The 27,193-nt window shown below is 42.6% G+C and overlaps 2 long non-coding RNA genes across 2 annotated transcripts in view; one reads left to right on the top strand and one right to left on the bottom strand.

Moving 5' to 3' along the window:
- The window catches only part of LOC307214417, a 36,215-nt gene extending 32,394 nt beyond the window's left edge, over positions 1-3,821 (bottom strand). The window contains exon 1 of the long non-coding RNA XR_013838060.1: positions 3,738-3,821. This is a non-coding gene — a long non-coding RNA (uncharacterized lncRNA). The remainder of the gene's footprint in view (positions 1-3,737) is intronic.
- A 22-nt stretch (positions 3,822-3,843) lies between these two features.
- Positions 3,844-9,970, top strand: LOC307214341. The gene is made up of 2 exons (XR_013837940.1): positions 3,844-4,027; positions 9,667-9,970. It is a non-coding gene; the product is annotated as an uncharacterized lncRNA (long non-coding RNA).
- The last annotated feature ends 17,223 nt before the right edge of the window (positions 9,971-27,193 follow it).

Genomic DNA, 27,193 nt, shown 5'->3' with positions numbered 1-27,193 from the left:
TTAACTGATGGAATTGTGCAATTTTTAGTCTGTTTTAAAGATTTAGCTGGTGTTTTTCTTATGTGTGTGTTTTATGTTGAACACAGAAAAAAAGATAAAGTGAGTAGATGCAGTTGTGATTTTAAAAAACCCTCCATAACCCCTGTTTTACTCCTTCAAACTGTCCTCCTTCTATTCTGCAGATGTTCAGTAACCTGGACAAATTTGCTGCTGGAGATCTAATTTTGTATAGGGTCACTGTGAAATTTGGTTTCCTTTCTCCATTTGCTGTAAAAGATTACAAATTCAAAAGAAAAACTAAAATGTCTTCTATGTGTTCTGTTTCACTTTTCCCCCAGCTAATCAGCAGATTTTAATTTTCTTTGACATGAGCTGATATCAACTGCAGTAAATGTTCTCTGTTTGAAGATGACTGAAACACTTTGACTGGATTTGCTGGGTTTTTGTTAAAGGAAAAACAGGATAGAAAGGTTGATGACAAATATAAATACACAAAGGCAAGGACGGGAAATGGTAGAATGAGAGAGATCAGACTCCTTCTTACCTAGACAATCTTTGACAGGAATGGAAAGGCCAAAGAGGAGTCTAGAAAACGAGGCATCACAAGTTGCAACCGCTCACTGAGATTTGGCCTGAGGCTTAGATCCTGCCCTTTTCAGACTTTCTTATGTAGACTCCATAGCTCTTCTAAATAGCACTACATCTCTCCCTACTCTCCTTATTCAACCTTCATTGTAAATTCAGTGATTTTATTGTGCAGATAAGACAACCATTTAGAAATCAAAAGCTTCCTTGAAAGGGAAGATTCTGAGCGTACTTCCCAATGTTCCTGGAAACATGTTCAGTGAACACCTTGACACCCCTGCCCCAAAAGAAAGTTGAGCAACATGGTTGTCTTGTCTTGTATGGCGCCAAAGTCCCACTGTCCAACTTACATTTAGGGATGAGGGAGAAATTTGATTCGGTTCACATTTAAAGGTGAATCTACAGGATTTGCATTTTCTGATACAATGTGCAAACAGAAATGGCTGCCTACCTGGTCGCAGGGTGGCTGGCTGTTGCGACCTGTTGTGCTGGGCTCCTCCTCCTTGGAAGCATTGCCAGGGTGAGGTGGCCAGATGTGGGAAATTCCCCGCTATCGACTTATTTGAATCCTGGCCAGTCCGGCTGGCCCAGGTGGGAGGGGCGTGGGACCCAATAAAGGCTGGCTGCAGCCGACCCCATGAACCGCTGTCAGCCAAAGAGCAAGCCTCCCTCTACCCCCATTCAATGACACAGTGGGATTATGTAGACTAACCTTTTTCCCTTTTAGGGCACTGCATTCATGGGCTTTTCTGTGGTTCAATAATGGTTGCCATTTTCAGAGCCAGGAAGGAATTTTTCCTCCAAACAGATTGGCCCCATTTGGAGGTTTTGCCTTCCCCATGCAATAGTCACAACTCTGGCAGAAAGACGTTGGCATCCTTCCAGTCTAGCAACATGCAGGGGATGAAGTGGTGCATCACCCCCACCCCAGAACCATGCGACGACAGGCTGCCCTGTTAGAGGGGTCTAGTAGGAAGTCTCTGTCTAGGACTTCCGGGTTAGCGCGATCCGAGTAATGGCGGATTCCCTCCGAGCTCCGGAGGGAATCGGCTCCATTGCAAACGGGTCTCACCGCGACGGCGACGCGGGGACCCTTAGAAACCGCAGGCGCGGAAGCCTGCGGACCTGGTGACTCGGCGGGCACCTAAAGCGCCCCCCGACCCACGAAGAGCCTTTTTAAAGGCTGCGGAGAGGGTACGGGGAGTGGCGTGGTGCTGTGAGTAGACCGCTACTGCAGTGGAGCGAAGCCGCGAGCCATGGCCGGAGACCGCTGACTTTCTTCCCTGAAATTCGGACTCTAATTAATCCGTGAGTAGATTGGAATTTGGACTCTAAAAAGCTTATCCTTGAATTCGGCACGATCGGGGGATGTGCTAAAGGGAAGTCCGCACCCCCCTGCCTACAGAAAATTTAAAGCAAAGATCGGAGAACTAAGGTGGAGAGTTCTTTCCTTGGTGTTCTGTAAAAGATAAGATTTGCATGAATTTGACAGAAGAAGATGTGTGCTGGAGAGTAAGAGTGGTTTTTTAGAAGTTTTTGTTTGAACCCCCCCAGACCCGGGGGTGTCCTTTTATGTGAGCTGGAGAATAAGGAACGAGGAGTTTGACAGCTGTCAAAGGAGCTGTCAAACGGGCAGCAAAAGTTAAAAACTCTATTATTTAACACTTTTTGGACTTAATTTGTTACATTTGAACTAAAGTGGTTGGAAACAAAGTAGGGAAATAACAAAGTAAAGGTCTATTGGAAAAGACTATTAAGTAACTAGAATCCCCCTAGGGGAAACATTGAAACATTGCAATGGCTGCAGATGGAAAACTACAGGCAGAGCTAGAAAGAATGTTTTTTCTTGTGGGAAAACTGGAGGAGCAGACTACGGTCATGAGTAAACAACTCATAACCTTGAACTCTAAAATAAATGACTCTGCTGAAGGTACAATGGATTTGACTGGGGAAAAATCTGCAGCTGAATCAGAAGAGATAGCTTCGGAACAGGGGGAGAGCGAGCAAGGGCTAGTACAGATGGAGACTACCAACCACAAGCCTATATTGTTAGAATACAAAGAAGAAGACCCTTGGATTACAAATCTGCGAAAGATGTGAAAGAGGAGGGAGGAAGCCCCTGGAACATCTGGAATACCTGATTTTAAAAGAAATAAGAAATACGACTGGGGCTTCCTATTTGAGTATGGACTGGTTGATCTTCTGCAGCAGCTGGTGTCAAGTGCTTTGGATGGAAGAAATTCTGATGAGATTGAGCTGAAATTTTCCCGAAACCTGAGGACCAATGAGGAGGGTTACCAACAAGAGCGGCAAAGAGAGACTGACAAGGACTTAAAGGCCTCAGATGTGAGGAACCCAGGCTAAAAACTGTTGTTATGGATGGGGGGACATTTGGAAGGGACAGAAACCGGGGCTGGGGGGGGGGGAAGGAGAACTTGTTTTTAAATTTTTATGACTTTTGTGTTTGATTATTATGACCTATTTTTAAGATTAAAGGGAAATTCGTGGAAGGAACTCGAGTCGACCTTAGAAAAGGCTTTAATGTTTTATAAGAAAATTGGATAAGTAAAATCTGGCTAGGTAAATGGTTTTTTTTTTTAAAAAAAAACATATATATATATATATAGTAATAACATGCAATGGATGAGAGATTTGAATTTGCTGAGTTAATGTAACTGAACTAGGATGTATGAAGGGGGGGTGGGGGGAGGTCAAGAACTGGGGTTAGGAAAGTAAGGTTATGAAATTTTATACGTGTGGTCTTTGTCTTTGTGTGTGTATGTTTGTCTTTATAAAATGTGAAAATTTAATAAAAATATTAAATTAAAAAAAAAAAAGGAAGTCTCTGTCTAAAAGACAAGGTGTGTGGCAGATGGGCCATAGAGCTTCCTTCAGCTGCTTGGGAGGGGCTTACGTGTAGACCTGTGACTTGTGAATGACCCATTAATCCTGGGCTTCACCCTGTCACACCACAGCCCTCCATCAGGGTGGCTGTGAGGGATATACACCCAATGCCTAAGCCAAGTCCAACCTACATCTGGAATCAATAAAGGTTGTGGTCAATGTTTAAATTCCAGAACATTGTCTTGTCCAGTTTGTTCCCCTTTTTGGCTCAGGTCCTTTTTGGGGGGTGGGTTGTAACAGCAACATACCTATTCTGTGAAATCCAGACTTCTCTACATTTTGGAATAGAGTTTTCCAGCCGAGTCTAACAGCATCTGGAGAGGCACAGGTTCTCTGTCTCACTAAGCAGGCAGCAACTTAGGTCTGAGAGTTTCAATATACTTTCTGTTACCAGGTTTCTTCCTATGATATATTGTGCGCTCACCACTCTGGCTACCAATTGTGAGGGGGCACAACCAGGTGGTCCCACGGAGGCACCAGCTTCCATGGGGATCCCTGCACCGCCCTGGCAAAGGCAGCTGAGCAACTCAGGCCCACGGTGAGTGGGTGTGGATGGAGGGAGGTGGGCAAGGGGTGACCCCAGTGCAGCCTGGTCTAGCATTCCTCTTTGTGGGTGTCAGGGGGATTGCCTGTCAAGGGTTGCATCAGCCAGATGGGCTCGCCCGTGGGCAGGTGGTGCAGCGTGGACCCACTTGGCTCTGGTGGCGGGGCATTCTGGCAGTGTCGGGGGCTTGCCCACCCCGGACGTCAGCAACCCACGCTACGCCACTTCTCACTGCTCACAGCTTCTACTTCTCCTTGCTCCAACTCAGCCTTCCTGTCTGCATACTCTCCCAAGACACTCAATACTGTCTTTCTGTCTAAACTCAGAGACTCCTTTCTTTGGCTGTAGATATTTTCCTCAGAGTGGATGTTACACACAGATCAGAACCAGTTCTCTCTCACTCTCCAAATCTCTGAACAGCTCATTTTATTTTCCTTCCCAAAGCGCTGCTCCACCCATCTCTGGCTTGGTGGCCAGTCAAAGAGACCCTTCAGCTCCCTGGTGGAATTCCAAGTCACTACATCAACAGAATCAGATCTAGCTCAGCTGCCCGTCACAACGTACAGTGGTACCTCTAGTTACGGACTTAATTTGTTCCGGAGGTCCATTCTTAACCTGAAGTACCATTTTAGCTAATGGGGACTCCTGCTGCCACTGCGCCGCCAGTGCACAATTTCTGTTCTCATCCTGAAGCAAAGTTTTTAACCCGAGGTACTATTTCTGGGTTAGCGGAGTCTGTAACCCAAGGTGTTTGTAACCCAAGGTGTTTGTAACCTGAGGTACCACTGTACTTCACTACTAAAAAAAGGCCTTTGCTCTTCTCTCTAGGCATGTTAAGAGTGTGCAAAGAAAACATAACACATTATTTGCATAATTCATCCTGTACCTGCTTGAGTTAGAGTGTAAGAAATCTCAAACAAAGGCGCATGGCTGCATTTGCTGCCTGGATCTTTCTAGAGCCTCCCTTCCTTTTCTTCCTATTGACAGTATTGAGGGTGTTGGTCAGGAGACAGCCTGTAAATCTACTTTAAAACTGATGAGATGGCAATCTGCTACTGAACGCCACTGAAATATTATGGGATAGAGTCCTCCAAAGGACTTTGGGAATTGTGATCTGCAAGACCACATTATTTTCGATCTCAAAATAATCACTGCAGGATGTAACTTTGCTGAAAATCTTGTCAAAGTGGGCATCCGTTGCTTTGCCATTCAGTTCATTGCAACAAGGCCAGGTTTTGCTTGGGTCAGCATCCTCTCAGGTTCCTGGCAGATGTGAGGGGTATAATTTTAGCTGCTTGAACCAGCTATGCTCGACATAAACAGCAGAGGCTGTGAGCTGTTATCAGTCTCTTTTGGGGTTTTCCTTCTTCTTCCTCTGTTCTGCAGAATACAGCAGCCAATTTTGAAGGTAAATGCTCCAGCACAGCTGCTGGCCTGTTGGTTACTTGTATTTGATCTGTGAAATTGCTATGAGGTTTTTTTTCTTTACTTGCCTCAGACATGAGCATTACCTCTTCGGGAAGCTGTGATAGTCACCCAAAAGAGAGCCGGCTGCTGCTTGTTTGGATTCAAGCAGTGATTGAACAGTGACAGGACATTTGGACAATTCAGGATTAATAGTAGATGAGATAAGTTCTGGTAACCACAGAGGAGATGAAGGAATTTTAAACATGCCACTTACTATTCAGCCACATCAGTGGTTAGGTTTGCTGAAATGATATCTTAACAAAAATGCTTTGGTGCAAGTTGCATATATCTTGCTTGTTTGTACATATTAAGGGTGAAAAGTGATGATTGAGAAAAAAATGGTTTCTGAGAGCTCCTTCCTTTCAATTTCTCACATCTGGTTCATGGACCTAGTCTTTCCCTCCCTTCAATACGAGGATGAAAATACAGCCATAACGTTGTTAAGAGGTTTCTGTGATTTGAACTCTCAGAATGTGCTATAGAAACATCATTATTATACCTTTTGTCACATAAATGTTTGAGATTTCCTACTAGTGTGGCTTAGGCTTTTGGCTCCAGACAAACAGTGGGATCACAAGGAACTAAGCCACAGTTTGACTGCCTGGTATTACATTATAAAACACTCTGCTTGCTTTGCATCTCTTCTTCATAGCACCTGAAGATCTAGCCAAACAACCGACCACCCCCATGTCTCTATGACAACAATTGTCTAGTTCTGACATATTTATTTCTTACCAATACAACCAGTCCAGCTTGGAAATAATTACAGCTGTAATGATTAGTCCGTTTATCAATGAGAATAATAAATAAAAACCACCTTGACTAAAAAATGGGCCAATTAATTGAGCAGCATTTTTTTTAAATAAAAAAATACAAGTATTCATAAATACTGCAGATGGCAGGCACTGCCTTAAGAGACATTTTATTTCTTTGTCCCACACACGAGGAATGCCCCCTCTTCTAAGATGAGGCTTTCTATGGTAGTTGTGTGTGTCATCTAAAAACAAATGTTTGAATCTAGACTTAGATTTCAGTGGGCCCACTCTAAGCACGACTACAGCTCCCCCCCACAAACAAACAACTATATTTCTTGGTTCAGAAATACTGGATTTATCCATATGCAGATATAATCAACAGTTTAATTATTTTTTAAAAACCCACAATTAATTGATTTAAATTTTATTAACCAAGTCCCAGCCTTATTTCTAATATGTTGCTGTATGCAAAAGGCAGGAGTGAATTAAGGTGCACAGGAGTGACTTGAGTGCAGGGTGCCAAAATGCAGTGAATCTTCAGTTAGCTGGTGATGGGGCAAGGTCTCATAATGAGGAGCCATGCCCAAGACCCAAGTGATAAGTTCTGTGTTACACTGTTGGGGGGAAATGTAAAGAAACGCTGAACTGCTCACTCACTGCTTTCCTGAATTTCCCTGCTAGCCGCTTGTTGATTATACGCTTTATTGAGAGTGTTGTGTGAGCACAGCTTAAAAATACAGCCCTGGAAACACGGGGAGTGTACATCAAACATAAGTGTGAACATGCCTTATGACAACGTTCTACCCATCCTTTTGGGCATCACCGTAGATCTTCTATTCTAATCTTTTTCTCTCTCTCCTTGTTTTTATTTGTCTTTGGACATCATCTAAAATTCTGAAGTATAGCAGGGCATATTTCAGTTACAAAGTTAAGCATAATACAGAAAGCTGTTCAAGAAATGCTCTTGTGAGAAAATGGCCATCTGTTCTCTTCTATTGCTACATAATGTGGCTTAAGTACTTCCGTCTCTTAGCAGCAAAGGTGTAATAACGGCACATTGATTGATGTCAAGTATTAGCTCTGAGGAAATTCTTTTCCACACAGATGTACTTTAGCTTGTTTACACCATGGAATTCTTTTCCCGTTTCCCATGTTTTGCTTGTATCTCTGAGATATTTCTGAAGCAGGGAATTTACAGCTCTGCACTTCTGTGGAGGTTCCTTTATGTCGCAGAAGTAATTCAAAAAGACGATGCCTTAAATATAAACTTTATTATTATTTCTATTATTATTTTGCTGCCTCCCTTAAGCCAGTCAGCCATGATACCTTACACTTGGCATGGAATAAGCTGCTCCCTCAGTAGCTCTCTGCACTCATTAAAATTCAATGTTAGCATTTGACAGTCTGCCTGGTTTTTCCATGGGGCTTCACTTGACTCTTCCTTAAGCACATGCTGGTTTTAAAACTTCAAATGCTTTGGTGCATATTCAGTGAACTAGCTCCTGCCTTCTGAGCGCTCAACAATTCCCTGTCTGGAGCAAGAAGGACTGATTTATTCTGAGGGGGCCCAAGTTCTTTTGGCTTTAGAGCTCTGATCATGAACAAGGTGGTGGGGCAGAGGAAAAGCCTGTTCTTTCCTCTGGTAATTTTGGCTCCATCTGCAAAATTTGGAAATGCTTATATTTAAGAGGATGCATGCATTTTTATTCTGGGCATATGTGCACCACTGCTTTTTAAAAAGTGTTAATAGTTTCTTGAGCTCCTTAGGGAATGATGAGAACTGTGAGGGCATCTATCTAACACAATGGTGTTCAACTGGTGAGTCATTACCTGATACAAGGTGGATCACAACAGGAGCACTATCGTCATGTAAATACTGTATATGACAAAAGATTAATAAACCCAAATGCAAGTTTGGGGTAAAAGAGGGTCCTGGGTGTGAAAAGTTTGAAGATACCTTGTCTAATAGTCCTAGTTTTGAGATGGTTGGCCATCTACACTTGGAGATGGATAAGGGAATGATTCTCTACCAGATATTTCAGCAGCGTGTGATACCATCAATCATTGTGTCCACCTGGAATGCCCTTGTAGGTTGGGCCTGAGGTTTTGGAACTCTTTCTTGACCTCTTACTCTTTGTTTTTTTTTAAATAAATTTTTTATTGAAGTTTTCACAAATTTTTATCACAACAAACAAAACATAAAACATAACAATAAAAACATACAACACATATAATTTCAACTCTTAATTTCTTATGACCTACTTTCCCGACTTCATCTTACCTCCCCTTTCTGTATTCTCATGTCTAATTAATTGGTCAACAAATCCTTCCCTTAAGGTAAAGGTAAAGGTACCCCTGCCCGTACGGGCCAGTCTTGACAGACTCTGGGGTTGTGCGCCCATCTCACTTAAGAGGCCAGGGGCCAGCGCTGTCCGGAGACACTTCCGGGTCACGTGACCAGCGTGACAAAGCTGCATCTGGCGAGCCAGAGCCGCACACGGAAACGCCGTTTACCTTCCCGCTGGTAAGCGGTCCCTATTTATCTACTTGCACCCGGAGGTGCTTTCGAACTGCTAGGTTGGCAGGCGCTGGGACCGAGCAGCGGGAGCGCACCCCGCCGCAGGGATTCGAACTGCCAACCTTTCGATCGGCAAGTCTTAGGCGCTGAGGCTTTAACCCACAGCGCCACCTGCGTCCCTTACTTTCAACTTAATTTTATTAACACTCATTTTCTTTTATCTTAACCATTACCGCTGTTAACCCCTAATTTTCTCATCCAGCATCAGTCTAACATTCACTAATTTTTGAATATTTCTTTAGATAGTCTTTAAATTTTTTCCAGACCTCTTCCGCCGTTTCTCTTCCCTGGTCTCGGATTCTGCTTGTCATCTCTGCCACTTGACCTCTTAGTCTTTGGTGTCCCCAAGCTGACAGGAGATCACTGAGGTGGGGCTCATTGGGACATTTGGTGTTTGACATTTGTTGTCAGGATAGAAATGAGACACTATTCTGAAGCTGGGATTTGTAAAGGAGTAGATTTGAATGGAGAAACTGAAGCAGCATATGCACAGCATTTTTTTTTAATAGAATAAATGGAAACCAAATTCTTGCCTTTTCTACATAGCCCACACACAATCTAGATTTATCACATATTTTGCCCTTCAAAAGTGCTTCTTGAGAAACTGGTTTCATTCCAAAAGCAGTTCATTGCAGTTTTATTCTGCATTGCCCCATAGTGTATCCATTTGGAAACGGAAGTAGACTTTGTGGGAATGATGGTGTGGGAAAGTGTTTATCAAGATCACAGTTACCACTTCTTGACCTGGGACATGTGCAGGGAGGAAAAGGGGAAGGTTTTCAAATGCATATCAAGCAACCATGCCCTATCTCTCTACTCCCCCCCCCCCCCAGCATGTTTGCCTTTCTCATCTAATCCATGGAAGAATTTGATTCCTGGAAGAGAACAGACTGGATGTGGGCTATCAAAATGAAGCTTGATCTGCACAACATAGGAGGAAGACTCTGGAATAGAGTGGTTTAGATGGGATGGAGCACTTTTGAAAAATCAAGAGAGCGCTGATGCACCTGGATGACCAGGTGATGTTGGTGGCCAGGAGTGACTTCAGCCTAGGGTGGTGCACCAGCTGTGCCCACTCCTGACCAAGTCAGACCTGCCTAAGGTCACACCTGCATTAATTAAATCAAGATTTGATTATTCATTGATTATTCATTGATTATATTTCCATACCACCCTTCATCTGAGGATAACAGAATGGTTTACAATATAAAAACACAAAAATACATAGCATAATAACAAACAAAAACAATACCCCCACCCACAGTTTAAAAGGCCATAGATTGTTTAACTAGCCAAAGACCTGGGAGAAAAGGAATGGCTTTTCCTGATGCCTAAAGATTTATTTTATTTTTTATACAATTTGTATACTGGAAAACATGCCCCCTCCGGAGAGGCTGGTCCCTCTCCCTGCTCCCGGGGCTTGTTTACCGGTGATCTACTCTGGCTACCATCCCCACATTCCAGGGAGATCTTGATAGGTGACATCTCCCAGCGTGGAAGATGCACCCCCCCCTTCTTCCTTGCATACCAGCAGGGGAAAGAAGATAGCCAGAAAGTCTTTTACATCTTGTTTATTTCTGACTGTACAACTCTACAAAAAAAACATGTCCGATCAGTTCAGTCTCCACCGAGCAAGTTACTCAGACTTCCTTCGCATACGCAACAGGAAGGTCTCATATTACACACAGAACAAAGCACTGTGAATCCTGTGAACTGCCTGGAATTTCCTTTCCCAGGACTAGCCACATCATGTGATGTAAACACCGAGCTACTTGTTTGCAGCTGCGTTGTATTCATATCCCAACATCTTCATCCATCACTCTCAGGGAAAAGTGAGCCTCCCTGGGGACAGCATTCTGCAAGCAGGGAGCCACCACATAGAAGGCCTGTTGCTGATAAAAATGAATGTATTGCCTAGGATGTTGTTTTTGTTTCAAACATTGCAAATTCTGGATAAAATGGATTGTTTCAAGAAGTGGCAGAGAGATATTTCTAGATTTGTCTGGCAGGGCAAGAAACCACGAATAAAATTTAAGATACTAACTGATGCTAAAGAAAGAGGTGGATTTGCCCTGTCAGACCTTAAACTTTATTATGAATCAACCGCTTTTTGCTGGCTGAGAGAATGGTTGCTTCTTGAAAACACTGACGTGCTGGATCTAGAAGGTTTTAACAACGTATTTGGGTGGCATGCATATTTGTGGTATGATAAGGTCAAAGCACATAAAGCGTTTAAAAATCATATTGTCAGAAAAGCACTGTTTAACGTCTGGATAAGATATAAGGACTTGCTCGAAAATAAAACCCCAAGGTGGTTGTCACCAATGGAAGCGAAGGCTCAGAAAAAGCTCAATATGGAGGCCAAATGGCCGAAATATTGGGAAATAGATTAAAACTACAGAGTTTTGAAAAACTAAAAAATAGAGTGCGGGATTGGCTCCATTATTATCAAATAATGGAGGCATATAATTTGGACCAAAAAATTGGCTTCCAGGTGGAAAAATCAAAATTGGAAATAGAGCTGTTAGATCCCAAAAGTAAGAACTTGTCAAGAATGTATAACTTGCTGTTGAAATGGAACACTCAGGATGAAACGGTAAAATCAGCTATGATTAAATGGGCACAAGATGTTGGACATAATATTATGATGGCTGACTGGGAACAGTTATGGACCACAGGTATGAAATTTACGGCATGTAATGCCTTAAGAGAGAATATAATGAAAATGATTTACAGGTGGTACATGACACCAGTCAAGCTTGCAAAAATTTACCATTTGCCCGATAATAAATGTTGGAAATGTAAAGAGACTGAAGGCACATTCTTTCACCTTTGGTGGACATGCCCAAGGATTAAGACTTTCTGGGAAATGATCTACAATGAAATGAAAAAGGTATTTAAATATACTTTTCTGAAGAAACCAGAGGCCTTTCTCCTGGGCATGGTCGGCCAATTGGTGTCAAAGAAGGATAGAACCTTCTTTATGTATGCTACAATAGCAGCAAGAATACTTATTGCAAAGTACTGGAAGACACAAGATCTACCCACCCGGGAAGAATGGCAGATGAAGGTGATGGACTTCATGGAACTGGCGGAAATGACTGGTAGAATCCGAGACCAGGGACAAGAGTTGGTGGAAGAAGATTGGAAGAAATTTAAAGATTATCTACAGAAATATTGTAAAATTAATGAATGTTGGAAAGATGTTGGAATGAAGTTACATGGCTTTAGCAGAAATGTTATAAAGAATTAAGTACAATAGATTGCAAATGGATTAAAGGAAAAAATAATGTTAGAATTTGTCAAGTTAAATGATAGGACAGAAAATTGAGGAAGATGGAAAGGATTTGCTGAAACAATTAATCGAAGTGGAATACAAAAAAAGGGAGGTGTGAGGAGGTCACTGAAACAAGTAAAAGAAAGTTAATAACACTGAAAGTATTGGATGTGTTTTTTTAATTGTTTTTGTTTTATTTTTGTTAGGTATATGTAGTATTTTTGTCTTTGTATTGTATTGTATGGTTTTGTTATGTATAATTCTTTTTCTTTTTTTTTCTGTAACTTTCAAAACTTTAATAAATATTATTTTTAAAAAATAAAAATAAATAAAATAAAAGGCCTGTTGCTGCCCACCAGACCTCTTTTGGAGAAGAGCCTCAGATGATCGAAGGGACTCGGTTGGTTCATGTGGGGGGAGGTGGTCTTTGATTACTTGTCATTGACTGGCAAGGCTCCAAAGAGTGTGTGGTACAGACAGGAAACCCGGGGAGTGAGATGTCAAATGATTGTCAACCCCCATCCCATTTTTTTTTGCAGTTCTTTGTGAGACAGAAAAAACATGTGGTTTATTTGGCCCTTAGCTTGGCTGGCTAAATCAGGTGAGGATAGCTGATGGCCTCAAACCCTCGGTCAGTTAGAGACTTCCCCTGCATGTGAAGGCAGGCACTGGCAGATTGAGTGGACAAGACCAACAGTGGGTCCAACAGTCAAGAAGGCCATTTCTGCACATGCTATGCTAGTGGGAAGTGAAGGGCAGACGGGGCTCATCAACCTTGGAAGGTATTATTATTATTATGTCCATCTAAGACAAGGACAACTTTGATCCTAAACCTCCTCTGCCTTGCATGATATCTTCTGGAGAAGAAAAGGCTAAGGTATAAACCCTTCACAAATCTGGAGCGGAGTCCCTAAGACAGTTGGATAGCGCCTTCTATGTCTTCTTACAGCAACTCCTGCAGCCAAGCTGGTGCCAAACATATTGCTCTAGTGGGGTAGAAGAGCTGGAAATTATGCCAATATATTCCACAACCAATGTGAGCAAAAGTATTTAACATTACTTAAACACTATGAGAAACCAAAGGGGTCCATTGGTTGCCAGATGTGATTCCCCCCCAGCTCTGCTACCTCACTACTTTGCTTTCCCTTGGACCACATCAGTGAGGCCAAGAGGGGGTTCTTGTTGTCTGGACAGCCCAGGACCTCCACACACACTCCTTAGGCTTCCACCCCAGGGAGGTCACTTGGTGTTGTTAACGCAGTGGTTTGACTTCACCCTTGGAGGTGCACTCCATTGTCTATTAAGACAGATGGATACCAACAATAAGCTTGGTCATGGGATGTCAGCTTTATACTTATGAGCGGTAGCAATCCTGTCTGAGAGAATTGATCGGTTTGATAAAGCTACTTCACAATAACCCATTAAAATGCTATCATTTAAGTGTTTGGGAATTAGCATAGTATGACAATAGAAAGTGTAAGTTCCAGCCTGCAATTACATTGTCTGACCTCTGTTAAAAGCTTGGCAATGAACCAATTAAGGAATCTTTTCAGGGCATTAGTGGCAGCTTTGAAATATTTAGCTAGACACAATGTTTTTCACTGAAGAGGTTTAAATTAACATCTACTTTGGCATGGTGCTAGGATGCAGGCAGGGTTGTCAAGAGGCAGGTACAGGGAATCCAACAGGGGCCCCAGATTCTGAGCTTTCATGTTTTTGAAAATAAAAATAAGAATTAATGTAGGTCTCTAACAACTGCAGAATGAAAGTTATGAAACAAAATGTGCAGACACTAGTCAAAGAAATTGCTTTTTGAGATATGAGCCTGCCCCCACCTTACAGTGTTTTTAGACAGCGAATGAATTCACAGCCATGAAAAACAAATGTTATGGAAAAATTTATAGAGTTGCACACATATCAAAGAAAAACCAAGAATGGCTTCAAATAAGTCCCTTCTCCAGGGAATGTAGAAGGGACTTTCTGGCTCATTTTGAAGCTCTGATTTGATATTCCTTGCTGCATGATTGACTCTAATTTTGCTGTGTAGACAATGGATAAGGACTGCCTGATTTGTCTTGAAATAACTTACTAGCTCATTCTGAAACTGTTTCTTCATCTTCCCCAGGAGGGAAGTGATTGTTGCCTAGAGTAAATAATTAAGAAACCCAGGATTTTAGTACTTCTCTGGCTGTGCAGTAGCAGGTCCATCCAAAAGCAAATGGTAGCAGCATTTTTTTTTACATGGTTTAAGGTTGGTACTGGGGGAAGACTAGGCTCTTGTGCCTCTAACAGCTATGTGGCAGGCAGAAAATCAATAAGCTAAGCTTTTTTAGTATGAAATACAATTGCAGGGAAAGCTTCACCCTTGGAGGTGCACTCCATTGTCTCTTAAGACAATGTTGACAATCTGTCTAACATACATTTTATTTCCAGTGTGTGTCCACTTATTTATTTTTAAATACCCCCTTATAGGAGATGGCAGAAATATGCATACGGCACAAAGAGTATGCATATGTGTGTCCTCTTTTGCAGAAGCAAAGGGCCCAATCTACATATAGCATACCGGCCCCAGGAATTTGTGTTGGAACCTGAGCTGGGATGTAATCATGTACTGTAAGGGCTTGTGCATACTTCACTTGTCCTGTGCCTAAAAAGTATGGGTCCAATAGGGACTGAGGCATGGGACTGAGTAGTTTTCCTTTTGCTCCTTCTTCTTGGAGATCACTTGTGACTAAGATTGTTTTCCATGAACGCAGTCTTAGCGGTGTATCCATAAATGACTCTGGAGGCCAATTCTGGATCCGCACATCCTTCCACAGTGGGGACATAGGTTTTTGGGCAGGAGTTGATCACGGCGAGGATTTCCCAAATGTGCCTTCCTCTTAGCTTGTTTTTCCATTGTCCTGAATCCGTGTTTCTTTAAAATCCATTACACCTTTGGTAAAGGCTATTCTCCAGTTGGAGTGAAAATCCATGGAAAATCTGATTGATGTTTACTCTGATTCAGTGGTACGGAGCGAGACAAGCAGAATTGTGGATGAACTACCATAAATAGTTCAATCAAGATCTGATCCAGATTTATTTGTTCTAAACCAACAGTTGTTTGTGCACCCAGTTGTTTATGCACCCAGGAGACATCTTCACCTCAAATGTGTACATAATATTATATATGGAGCATTGGGTTCATTATGTGTTTGGAGCTCTGCATTCTTTTCAAGCCAAATAACCCAGGAAGAAGGTTATTAAACACCATTATTTCTGTGTTATTGGTTTTGTTTAATTGCTGCTGAAGCAATGTGATTTAAAGTGTCAGTTGTGCACCAGAATATCACATCAACAATCTCATCACAAGGAGAGAATTAAAGGAAGCCATTGTTCTCTCCAAAATGACTCCACCCTTGCCTACAATGGGAACGTATGTGAAATACTATGCATCCTTGACAAAATGCTACAAAATGTGTGTTGCAGTTTCATATCTCTGTTTTACATTCACTGACATGTAGAGACTAAGTTGACTTGAATGATCTGATTAAAATGAACTTTGGTGCAGAGACCATTGAACATTCTGTTAGTTCTTAGTAGCTTTTACTTTTGTATTTTTTCAGCAGATCCTCCTCCACACTTCAGTCCCTTTAGGTCTTTTTAACTGTGTGTGAGACAGATACAGAGAGAACATTTTTGGGATTTTCTATTTTAAAAAAATGTTCCAAACAGCTTTTGGGGGGGGGGGATTTGTGCTCAGCCTAAGGTCAAGCTGATCCTTGCTTGATGTAAGTTAAGAACAAACACTATTGGTCTTGTGTGTTCTCCGTCAGATGTTCCTTTGGAAGATGTTTTGCTGACCAAACAGAGCTTCCTAGTTGGAATTTATCTTCTATTTGTTCTTATCAAATGAAGCAGATTAAATATTAGTACCCAGCACCAAGGCTTGTATAAATAGGGTAGGACTTTTACTGAAGAGACCATGCAATATTCTTAACTATTTCATTTTAACAGAACAAAATCTGCATCAATGCAATTTAATTTTTCAAGACATGTAGTTAAAATTTATTCCTTGAATTTCTATGAGTAGTGAGAGAATTCATTCCAAATTCCTAAATAAAAAGAGGAAAAGGTGAGAGGGGGAATAGTGCTGGTTCTCAAGGCTTGATACTGACTGCTTCCAATGAACATTTCCTGTGCTGCACAGGGACTTCTAAAAAGACTAGGTCCAGCTGAGGGATTTGAACACATCAGATACAACAGCTGTGTATGCTGGAACATTTTGGTGCATATAGCCTGCAGAACAGAAGATAGTGGGATGAGGAAAGATGAAACTTGTTGGGTAATTTTTTAAAAAAGCATGGATGTATTTATTTAATTCTTTGTTCAGTGAGTGGTACATAATATTTTTTTAAAGCACCTAAAATACAACTCAAAATAATATATACATACATGTCTGTGTGCCACAATCTCCACAACTGATAAAAATCACATTAATATCCAGCAAATAAATGGATATTCAGCTGGTGCTGAAGCTTATCAGAAAGCTCATCATCAAAAAAACAAAGATCATGACCACTGGTCCCATCACCTCCTGGCAAATAGAAGGGGAAGAAATGGAGGCAGTGAGAGATTTTACTTTCTTGGGCTCCATAATCCCTGCAGATGGTGACAGCAGTCATGAAATTAAAAGAGGTCTGCTTCTTGGGAGAAAAGCAATGACAAACCTAGACAGCATCTTAAAAAGCAGAGACATCACCTTGCCAACAAAGGCCCGTATAGTTAAAGCTATGGTTTTCCCAGTAGTGATGTATGGAAGTGAGAGCTGGACCATAAAGAAGACTGATCGCCAAAGAATGGATGCTTTTTGAATTATGGTGCTGGAGGAGACTCTTGAGAGTCCCATGGACTGCAAGAAGATCAAACCTATCCATTCTGAAGGAAATCAGCCCCGAGTGCTCACTGGAAGGACAGATCGTGAAGCTGAGGCTCCAGTACTTTGGCCACCTCATGAGAAGAGAAGACTCCCTGGAAAAGACCCTGATGTTGGGAAAGATTGAGGGCACAAGGAGAAGGGGAAGACAGAGGACGAGATGGTGGGACAGTGTTCTCGAAGCTACCAGCATGAGTCTGACCAAACTGCTGGAGGCAGTGGAAGACAGGAGGGCCTGGCGTGCTCTGGTCTGTGGGGTCATGAAGAGTTGGACACGACTAAACGACTAAACAACAACAACAAAATATCTTAGAGGGGAAACAGACTCATAGGTGTATGGTACACACTTATGGATATATGTACGGCACACGCCTGAGTTATAAAATACAGTGGTACCTCTGGATGCGAACGGAATCCGTTCCAGAGGCCCGTTCACATCCAGAAGCGAACGCAACCTGTGTCCGTGCATCTGCGTGTGCACGGGTCACGACTCGCCGCTTCTGCACATGTGCGTGACATCATTTTGACTGTCTGCGCATGCGCGAGTGCTGCAACCCGGAAGCAATGCACTCTGTTACTTCCGGGTCACCGCAGCGCGCAACTCAAAAATGCTTATCCGGAAGCTACTTCAACCTGAGGTATGACTGTATCTTTGTTTAAAGTTACATGTTAGTTTAATGTTATGTACCGTATTTTTTGCACCATAACACTCACTTTTTTCCTCCTAAAAAGTAAGGGAAATGTCTGTGCGTGTTATGGAGGGAATGCCTACGGGTGGCATGCCTATGGATTTTCCTCCTCTAACAACTACATGCGTGTTATGGTCAAATGCGTGTTATAGAGCGAAAAATACGGTAACTAAAATATAACAAACTATGCTAGGAATTCATAAAAAAATGCATTGCCGCATGTATGTCAGAACCAAAAAATAATTACAGGAAAATACAGTGGTACCTTGGGTTACAGACGCTTCAGGTTACAGACTCCACTAACCCAGAAATAGTACCTCGGGTTAAGAACTTTACTTCAGGAAGAGAACAAAATCGTGCAGCGGCGGCGCGGCGACAGTGGAAGGCCCCATTAGCTAAAGTGGTACCTCAGGTTAAGAACAGTTTCAGGTTAAGAACGGACCTCCAGAACAAATTGAGTTCTTAACCCGAGGTACCACTGTAATACCAAAACATTATTCTAGAAGAAAACAAAGCAAAACAGTACCATCAGACTAGTTGTCACCAGAAGTCTTAAACTGTTTAATAACACCTTACTTTATTTTAAAATTTTACTGGTGTGTGTGTGTGTGTGTGTGTGTGTCAAATAGCAAAGAAGCTGTCATGTATGCCCAATAGCCTTGCCCAGGCACGCCAGGTTCTGCTGAACATTGTGTGTGCTCAGTGCGCGTGTCACATGGAGGAGGCCCGGCAGGGTGTTGCGCCCTCAGAAAGGCCTGACGGGGCCTGTTGCGACTGTGATGGAATCTGTTGGCCCCTCACGCTGCAGCGACAGGCAGCTGCAGGAGGACCCTCTGGCCCCTACAGCCCCGCAGAGATGGTATTCCTGGCTTCACCTTACTAACTAGTTTTAGTAATCTTGCCTATTTCAGAATCAAAGTAGAAAGATATGAAAACAGTAGTGGTGATTTGATTTTAGCCAGGAAAGGATTTCATCAAGTTTTCTTAAGTTCATTTTCATGAAATCTTACTATGACTCCCTTGTTGCAACAGCTCCAGCTTCCAGTTAGTTTCTGGGCACAATTCAATGTGCTGGTTATGACCTATAAAACTCTCCACAGCTTAGCTGCAAGCTATCTGACTGCCTGCTGACTGGATGAAGACAAGCTTCTGACGTTGTGAATGTAAAGTCTTCAACTTCTTTATAACTTAGTCACGCTGGCCACATGACCCAGAAAAACTGTCTGCAGACAAATGTCGGCTCCCTCGGCCAGCAAAGAGAGATGAGCGCCGCAACCCCGGAAGAAGAAGCAACTTCCGAATATGAAGCGAAGGCAAGAAATCAGTCTGACCTTTGTGAGGTGTCCTTGTAAATAGGAAGAAACTGTTTGTAATATATATTTTTCTTTACCAATGGGACCTCAGTGTGTTTTATTTACACTTTGAAACAATGATAGTGATGTGTGAATGAGACAGAACAGGTGGTGAAGGCACCTTGGAGATTTTTAAGCAGAAGTTGGATGGCCATCTGCCATGTATGATCTAGTTGAAATTCCTGCGTTGCTGGGGGTTGGACTAGATGACCCTTGGGTACCTTCCAACTCTACAATTCAACGATTCTATGCTATATATCAACCATTTTTTAAACAAACAAACAAACAAACCAACAAATCCTAAGAGCCCTTCCTTACTGGGTGCATTTATGGGGAAAGTGCTAGTATGAAAGTAGGTGGTTTGTTTATCTGGAGAAATGGTTCCAATGAAATTGCATTGCCAGGTAAGACTTCAGATGCTTTTTAAAACCCCAAACAATAAGCTTTATTCTGTGTGATTTTCATCTGTTGACTTTAAACATTGCATTTTCTTCACCCAATGAAAGTTCTGACATTTTTGTATGTTTTCTAGGGAACTCGTATTGTCAGAATATTTTTATCTTTTGAGAACAGCCAAGTACTTTTCATGTCATGTTGGCTGTCAAGGAAAGGGGGGCGGGAGAGGTGAAATCTATCACAAGGAAGTTGGCAAACAAAACAATAGACTTACAAAACAGGGCTGCCACAAAACTGCTGGAAGACTTTTGAGCCCCTGATGTGAAGCAGTCAAATGCTTTGATAAATCTCTCCTATTCACTTATTGTGGTACTCATTCTGCAAGGAAGAAGGGTGCTGGTGAGAAAAGGATAGGCAGGTTGGTAAAGGTTCAAGAGGCTGTTTATCACTCTTTCTCCTCCTCCTGCCCCCACCCCCCTGTACAATAGGGAATCTGAAACTGAGAAGATCATCACAGTTTATGAGGGCTACAGTGTCACGGCTGGTCCCTGATAAGTAAGGCACACGTCTGATAGTTAACTCTATTGGCAAGAGAGACCAGTGGTGCCAACGTGAATAAAATATTGGGTGTGCCCAAGTAAGCCCCACCCTGCATAATCAATCACATGATTGATTTGAATGACATTTGAATGACAATGCCCATCAACTGGGGGGCGGACGACCCCCTTAAATACAGTGGTACCTCAGGTTAAGTACTTAATTCGTTCCAGAGGTCTGTTCTTAACCTGAAACTGTTCTTAACCTGAGGCACCACTTTAGCTAATGGGGCCTCCTGCTGCTGCCGCGCCACCAGAACCCGATTTCTGTTCTTATCCTGAAGCAAAGTTCTTAACCTGAAGCACTATTTCTGGGTTAGCGCAGTATGTAACCTGAGGTGTATGTAACCTGAAGTGTATGTAACCCGAGGTACCACTGTCTTTTATTGGGGGGTGAAGCCCCCTTGCCCCCTGGAGTTGTCTCCTATGAGAGAGACACAGCAGTTTCCATGGTGCTGCGGATACACACAATCACAGGCTTGTAGCCATGAATTACTGACTCCGGTGACCAAACTAGCTAGCTCCTAATACTGTAGTAATCCATGCTGGTACCTTAATCCTGACCAATCTGTATTCTCTGGGAGGTGGGGCATGCTTCCTATTGGACTGCCTAGCTATGATCATACTTTAAAATGGAACTGGAATTCAGACAACCTGCTAATGAATTTTGTGTGCTAATTACTTGCATCGAATCAGAGTTGTTTTCCTATTAAAAGCTATTGCTTGTATCAGGTGAAAAGATTGCCTTGTGGTGAGTCACTGGACTGTGCAGGATTGAGTACATTTTCAACACCAAACCCTGCCGTAAAAGTTAAGCAGAAGCTTAGTATGAGTGTGTTCAGTGTCCGCCTTTGGGTTATTTGTATGTCCTTGGAAACATGTATTTTAAAAAATAGTAGTGAAGAAGTAGAGCTAATCTTCTCTTTTCATGTGTCAAGTGTTTTACTTTAGGCTGAAGGTCCTTTAAAGGCAACACCACAGTGCTGTCAGAAACTGTGTCTGATGATTCACAAGTAAATTGCTTTGTGATGTACCCAGAATGTGTTCAAAAGCATCTGTTTCTTCAAATCTGGCCACCCGCTGCTTTAAAGTAGAGATAATGCCTTTTGTTCCTTTGAGGGGGGTGCCTTTAGTAATATTGTTTTCAGTTAGGTAAAATATGACAAGCTAGCACTGAGAATTTCTTTTCAATGAAATGTGTGTAATGTTACAGCTTTTCCTTTGTTTGGTGCTTTCCATAGTTTTAATTTACAAGCACATATAAAATCATTAAGGCAAGCAAATAATTTAACTTTCTTAAGTTCACATGTTAGCAAATGCTGTGGAGCATAAAGATTCTAAGTGACAACAAAATCACTAATTGCTTATCTTTGGGAGAGGAAGGGAATCTCTGAAATAGAAGTGTGATGTGCAGAAAGTGGCTAAAGAAAGGCTGTTCTCAATCTCTGAGCACCAGAACTCAGGGACATCCAGTGAAACTGTATGTTAGAAGGCAGTATGCTTCTGAAGGCCAGTGGCTGAGAATCTCAAGTTGGGAGAGCGTTGTCTGGCTTTCAGGATTCCTATAAGCTGGTTGGCCACTGTGAGAATGGAATGCTGGACTAGATGGGCCATCGGCCTCATCCAGCAGGCTCTTATGTTTGTGTGTTCAAGATCCAATTTTAGACCTGCGAAAATAAGTACCAAGCTACTCCTTCTTATTTGGTTATATTTGATAGGATAATTGCTGGTGGGAGGCAGGCATCATTTGATGTATGAAACTCCCTCACCTCTGAAATAAGGCAGGTACAGAATTGTACGGTAGTTGAATGCTTTAATAAGCACTTTATCTTACTGCATTTTGTTTGTAACTTGTGAACCACTCTTGTATTAAGTCAGATGAAAACCATCATACAAATATTTATAAACAAATAAATACATGGTAGGTGAATGCAGAATCAGGAGGGACAAACCACGAAGGTGGAAGTCTTTCTGTAACTGTACCTCATCCAGCATGGAAGAAACCACAAATACAGCATAATCAAGAAACATTTATATTTATGATCCGTTATCTTTTTTGAAAGGAAAACCCAAGGTGGCTTGACATAAGTACAGAATGATTTGTTCCGGCAGGCCACTAAGAGGAGCAATCCATCTTCCTTCTATTTTTGCTGGTGTAGGATGGTTGGCTGTTGATGGATTCTGTCCTTGGAGTCAGGGAGAGGTAGCCTTTCTCTTCATAGGCTGAACTTTGCTTCTTTAGTTTAAGATAATGATAGACATTGATTTAAGGTGCAGGAAGAAGTAGTCAATATGGTGCCTGCCATATTGGACTATAGTTTCCATCAGCCCCAGCCAGCATGGCTAAAAGTCAGGGGTGATGGCAGCTGTAGTCCAGCAACATCTGGAGCCACCAGGTTGGCTACCCGAGTTACAGATTCACCACCTGTCAAAAGGCTTTTAAAATTGTGAGTTTCAAGGACTTTATCACAGATAGAATCTGAACAGGTTCAAGCCCCTGCATTTTGATGTTCTGCATGGATCATTCTGCGTCTCTTCTCCTTTTGTGTTTTGAGCCTGGCTCTGTTAATGTGAGAGCAGATGGGCACTGGGGAAGGGACCGGAAAGACAGGCTGCTGAACTTGGTAGCTCTAGACAGCAGAAGCTGAATTAGCCCTGAACCCTTGGTACACAGGCAAAACATAATTTTGTCATTATTATTCATTAATTGTTCTATTTTTTATACTTTATTCAATGTGTTGTACTAATACAAATTAATCTGGCAAAAAAATTGTCTGGATGACCCCTGGCAGCATGGAAACTGGGACAGGGAAGGAAACATGCTAAGTGGATATATTTTAAATAGGAGTTAATTGATGTCAGCTGTACGATCTGTGAAGTTGATTGTAGGTGAGGTAGCAGTTCTCACAGTTCTGCTCTAACCACTTGGAAGTTATTATGGATCTATCAGGAGGGGAGTGTCGGCTGCTAATTGCCCAGGGAAAGGCTTAGCACAGATCTATGTGGGGAGGTATAATTTGTTCCACTCAGATAAGAAGCTTTTACTTATTGTGCTAAATCACATGGGAGTAAACAGTAGCATTATCTAGTGTCTGGTTCTAGAAATGAATCGGGCTTCACTGGTGAGACTGAGCTTTCGTTTGCTTAATAATCTCTATTAGCATGATATTAGTCTCTCAGTAGGCTTAATTCCACTCTCTAAACTATTTTCTGAACAGCAATTATATAACCAGAGCCATCTTTCCCATAGGGCTTAGTGGTGCGTCACGCCAGGGCACTGGACTCTCAGGGGCGCCCCAGCAAGTTGGGGAGCTACACAGCTTTGCCGGTGGCCTCCCCTTTCCCTGCACACCCACCAGCTGCGCCCCATCAACCATAAGGCTGGCGGGTGTGCAGCTTCCCTCCCAAGCCTCTGCAGGGATCCCTCTTCTCTCGAGGAGGCTTGGGAGGGAAGCTGTGCTCTACTCCTGCGAAGCCTTGGGAGGGGCCCGACTTCACTCCCAAGCCTCTGCGAGGATTGCTGTCCCGCAGCGGCATGGGGGAGAGTTGTACTCCCCCCAATGGCTGGCAGTGCGCAGCTATGGCCATCCCAACACTATCCGTGGTAATTTGGGGACGCTGGGTGGATATTTGCACCCCTGCGCCACATCTGCTAAAGACGGCCCTGTATATAAAGGTAGCTCTGTCTAGTCTTTATTGAAACAAACTTCTTAAACAATAAAATGCTTTTACTCTTAAAGGAACAAGTGAGATATATCGACTCAAAGGTGTACCCACGGTCCCTTATATCCTTGGCAAAGAGCTGCATCCCTCCCCACCCACCACCATCAACAACAAAAAACACAATTCTCCCACATTTGATCTTGCTGTGACACTGGCGGTTTGTTGCCGGTGCAAGGGACCCCACGTGAACCTCTGGAGATGTAGAGGAATATACAAAAGAGAGAGTCCACATTTGTAAAGAGCAACACCGTGTGCTCAGGCTGATGTGAACACCAGTGAGGGGAAGACAAGTAAAGGCCACCAGAAGAGGAGGAGGAGAAGAACAGGCTTATGGCGTTTCAAATGACATTTTCTTTCCTAAGGATGTGCTGAGAAGACTGAAGGAAAAGTGTCAGGTAGCTACACTCTCAGTGGGTGCAGTTAAAGTGGATTCTGCCACTTTACCACAACAAATCCACTGAAAAAAAATTTGGGGGACTTTTTGGAATTTGGAAAATTTCAGGGAGATGCGGTGCTCCCCCCCTAAAAATGTTTAGGGGTACTCTAATTTTGACTCAAGAAAATCACCATTAATAGTTCAAATCGGGAAAAAGAAATACAGTAAATGGACAAAAGATTCACAAAATGTTTAGGGCCATGCGTACCCCTGCGTCCCTCTAGAAAAAAAGCACTGGGGAGATGCATTGAGAAGTGTAGTAGGATGAACAAATGGCTAATGAGGAGAATTCTAAACACTCAGTTATGTAAGTATGTGCAGTCCATTCCAGACTTTTAAAAACAACCCCTAAAACAGCAATTTAACTTGAATTTTACTATCTAATGAGACCATTGATCCATAAAATGAAAGCAATAATCAATGTACTGTACTAAAAAATAAAATAAAAATTTTTTCCCCTTACCGGCACTGATGATAATCTTTGTTTAGATGAGGGGCTTTTATCCATTTCCGCAGTCACACAATCAATCAATCAATCAATCAATCAGCAGCTGAACTGGCATCCACACAGTCACAAAAACAAATTAACTGAAGAAGTCTCAAAACAAAAAACGGAAAATTAATAGCAAAAACAAAAGCACCAAATGAGCTCCAAATATCACCTCAGAACACTGCAGTCGGAAACAGAAGGCTTGAATTACTATGGGGGGCAGTTTTTCCTCTGGCAATTCTGCTGCTCTCTCCAACTTCAAATCTCTTTTCGTTGGTTCCTGTGGAAAAGAAATCCAGTACACCAGCTCCAGGGTTGGGTAGTTTTCTTCAAGATTTGAGATGTACTGGGGAAGCAAGGGGCCTGCAATCTTAACCACACTGAATTAAGAGTAAACATAGTGTGGAATGGTTGCTAAATAAACATGTTTAGGATTGTGCTTAATTCTCAGATGCAAGCGATTTCAGTTTGCAAAATGTTGAGAACTCATTAAGTTCTCGTTTCATCAGACCAGCTGTGGAAGGCAATAGCCACACTGTGACCACAGGTCAACAACACTACATTTGTGTCTCAGAATGCACATCCTCTTTTGCCCTATTCAAATGTGTGTGGCAAAGGTGCAAATGGGTGAGGAGTGTGGAGGCATGTGTGCTTGCCCTGCCCTGCCCTGCCCCACAATGAACCCTCCCAAAGGAGCCATGGACTGAGAACACATCTGCAGAGGGACAGTCTACCCAAGATGCATATGCTGTCTGAGTGCAGTCAGGAGGCTGCCCCACAAAAGGTATCCCTTTAACCCACCTAGAGCCTCCAGGAAGAGCCAGTGGGATGCTTGGGGTGGGGAATGTGTGCGCACCTCTGAACTTCTTACTCCCTTGTATGCTTGTCAGTGCATACAGCAGGGCTTTTGAATCAAGATGAGAGAAATAGTTAATTCATTCTAAAGGAATTTCTTGGGAGGTATTGACATTAAGAATTAATATTTAGTTTATACTGTGCACCTTCATCTCTCCAAAGATATGTGAGCTCCCAATATTTTGTGGTTTTGAATTATCCTGTATTTCTGTTTATTGGGATTGACTTTGCAAGGAGGTGAACTTTCTCCAAATACTGCTTTCCATTTTATTGCAGCTCCTTAAGGTGAATATGTACTGATTTAAGTATTTAATTGCATTAGCCATTGGCTCTAAATATAAATTACAGGAACATAGCATTTCACGCTCTCCACTTTACTGAAATTTGGGGAGCTCCAGGTGTAAAATCTTAATTTACAGGGTCAGATTCCATGTGAAGAAAGAATAATGGAATACTTTGATGTTTATGAAAAGTGTCGGTTTGAAAATATATAGGTTAAAGTTAGGAAACAGACAAAGTTTCCACAGATGTGCCGTGTTCTATCAAGCTGCTTCATGAAAATTCAGCTGTGATCCAATCCTAACTGTAATCCAAATTACCCAACAGGTCTTCTGCAACTTCTACACAAGTAGGTGTAGTTTCTTAAAGAATTGATATACAGCCATTAAAAGTTATCAATATTCAATTTAAGGAACAACTTTAGCTATTTATAGAGAAATCTTTTAAAAGTTCATCTCATTTTGCATTGCCAAAACAATTGTTATTCACATTGGATCAAATATAATGGATAATTCCATAGTGATCAGTGTAACATTTGTAAACGCTTCACAAGATTGTTGTGAGTTGGTGGGTGGGGGTGGGGATAGTTAGGCTATATGCCTGAGCACTAGCAGAGGAAGAGGAGTGGGGGGGGGGAGCGCACTGCCCCTGGCAGCGCGATCCAAGCAGGGTGCCATCACGGCTGCCCCCCCAGTGCTGGGTGCCCCCCCTGCAGGTGGTGAGCCCCACCCCCAGGACACATGTCATGCTCCTGTGGGCAGCACACCCCACCCCCAGGATGTGCACCAGCCCTGCTCCCACCTGCTCTCCCCCCCCCCCCAGTGCCAGAGCATGAAGCTCCGCCACTGTGCCTGAGTTCCTCCTAATTCCTGGATGTAGCAAAGATTCAATTGTTGGAATTGGACAGCTTCATGGTAATGGCCTCCTAAGTATGTGTCATTAGGGTAACAAAGGAAGTGGCTGGGGGGGGGCCCTCCCTCAACTGGCTGGTAGTTAGTGTCATGGTTGTGTTTTTGAGGTACACAAACTGTTTGTCTAAAGTGTAGAGATCATTTCTAGTCTATTGATTCAAGCAGGAGTTTTATAGTACATTCTCTATGTGGTACAAGATGGAAGTTTCTAGCTGACAGGTAAAGGTAAAGGTACCCCTGCCCGTATGGGCCAGTCTTGACAGACTCTGGGGTTGTGCGCCCATGTCACTTAAGAGGCCAGGGGCCAGCGCTGTCCGGAGACACTTCCGGGTCACGTGGCCAGCGTGACATCGCTGCTCTGGCCAGAGCCAGAGCCAGAGCCAGAGCCGCACACGGAAACGCCGTTTACCTTCCCGCTGGTAAGCGGTCCCTATTTATCTA

The sequence above is a fragment of the Podarcis cretensis genome, assembly GCF_951804945.1.
Source record: "Podarcis cretensis genome assembly, chromosome: 4".
In the NCBI taxonomy this organism is placed as follows: Eukaryota; Metazoa; Chordata; class Lepidosauria; order Squamata; family Lacertidae; genus Podarcis; species Podarcis cretensis.
Note: the sequence above shows the minus strand (reverse complement) of the source record. Positions and strands in the feature narration are given on the sequence as shown.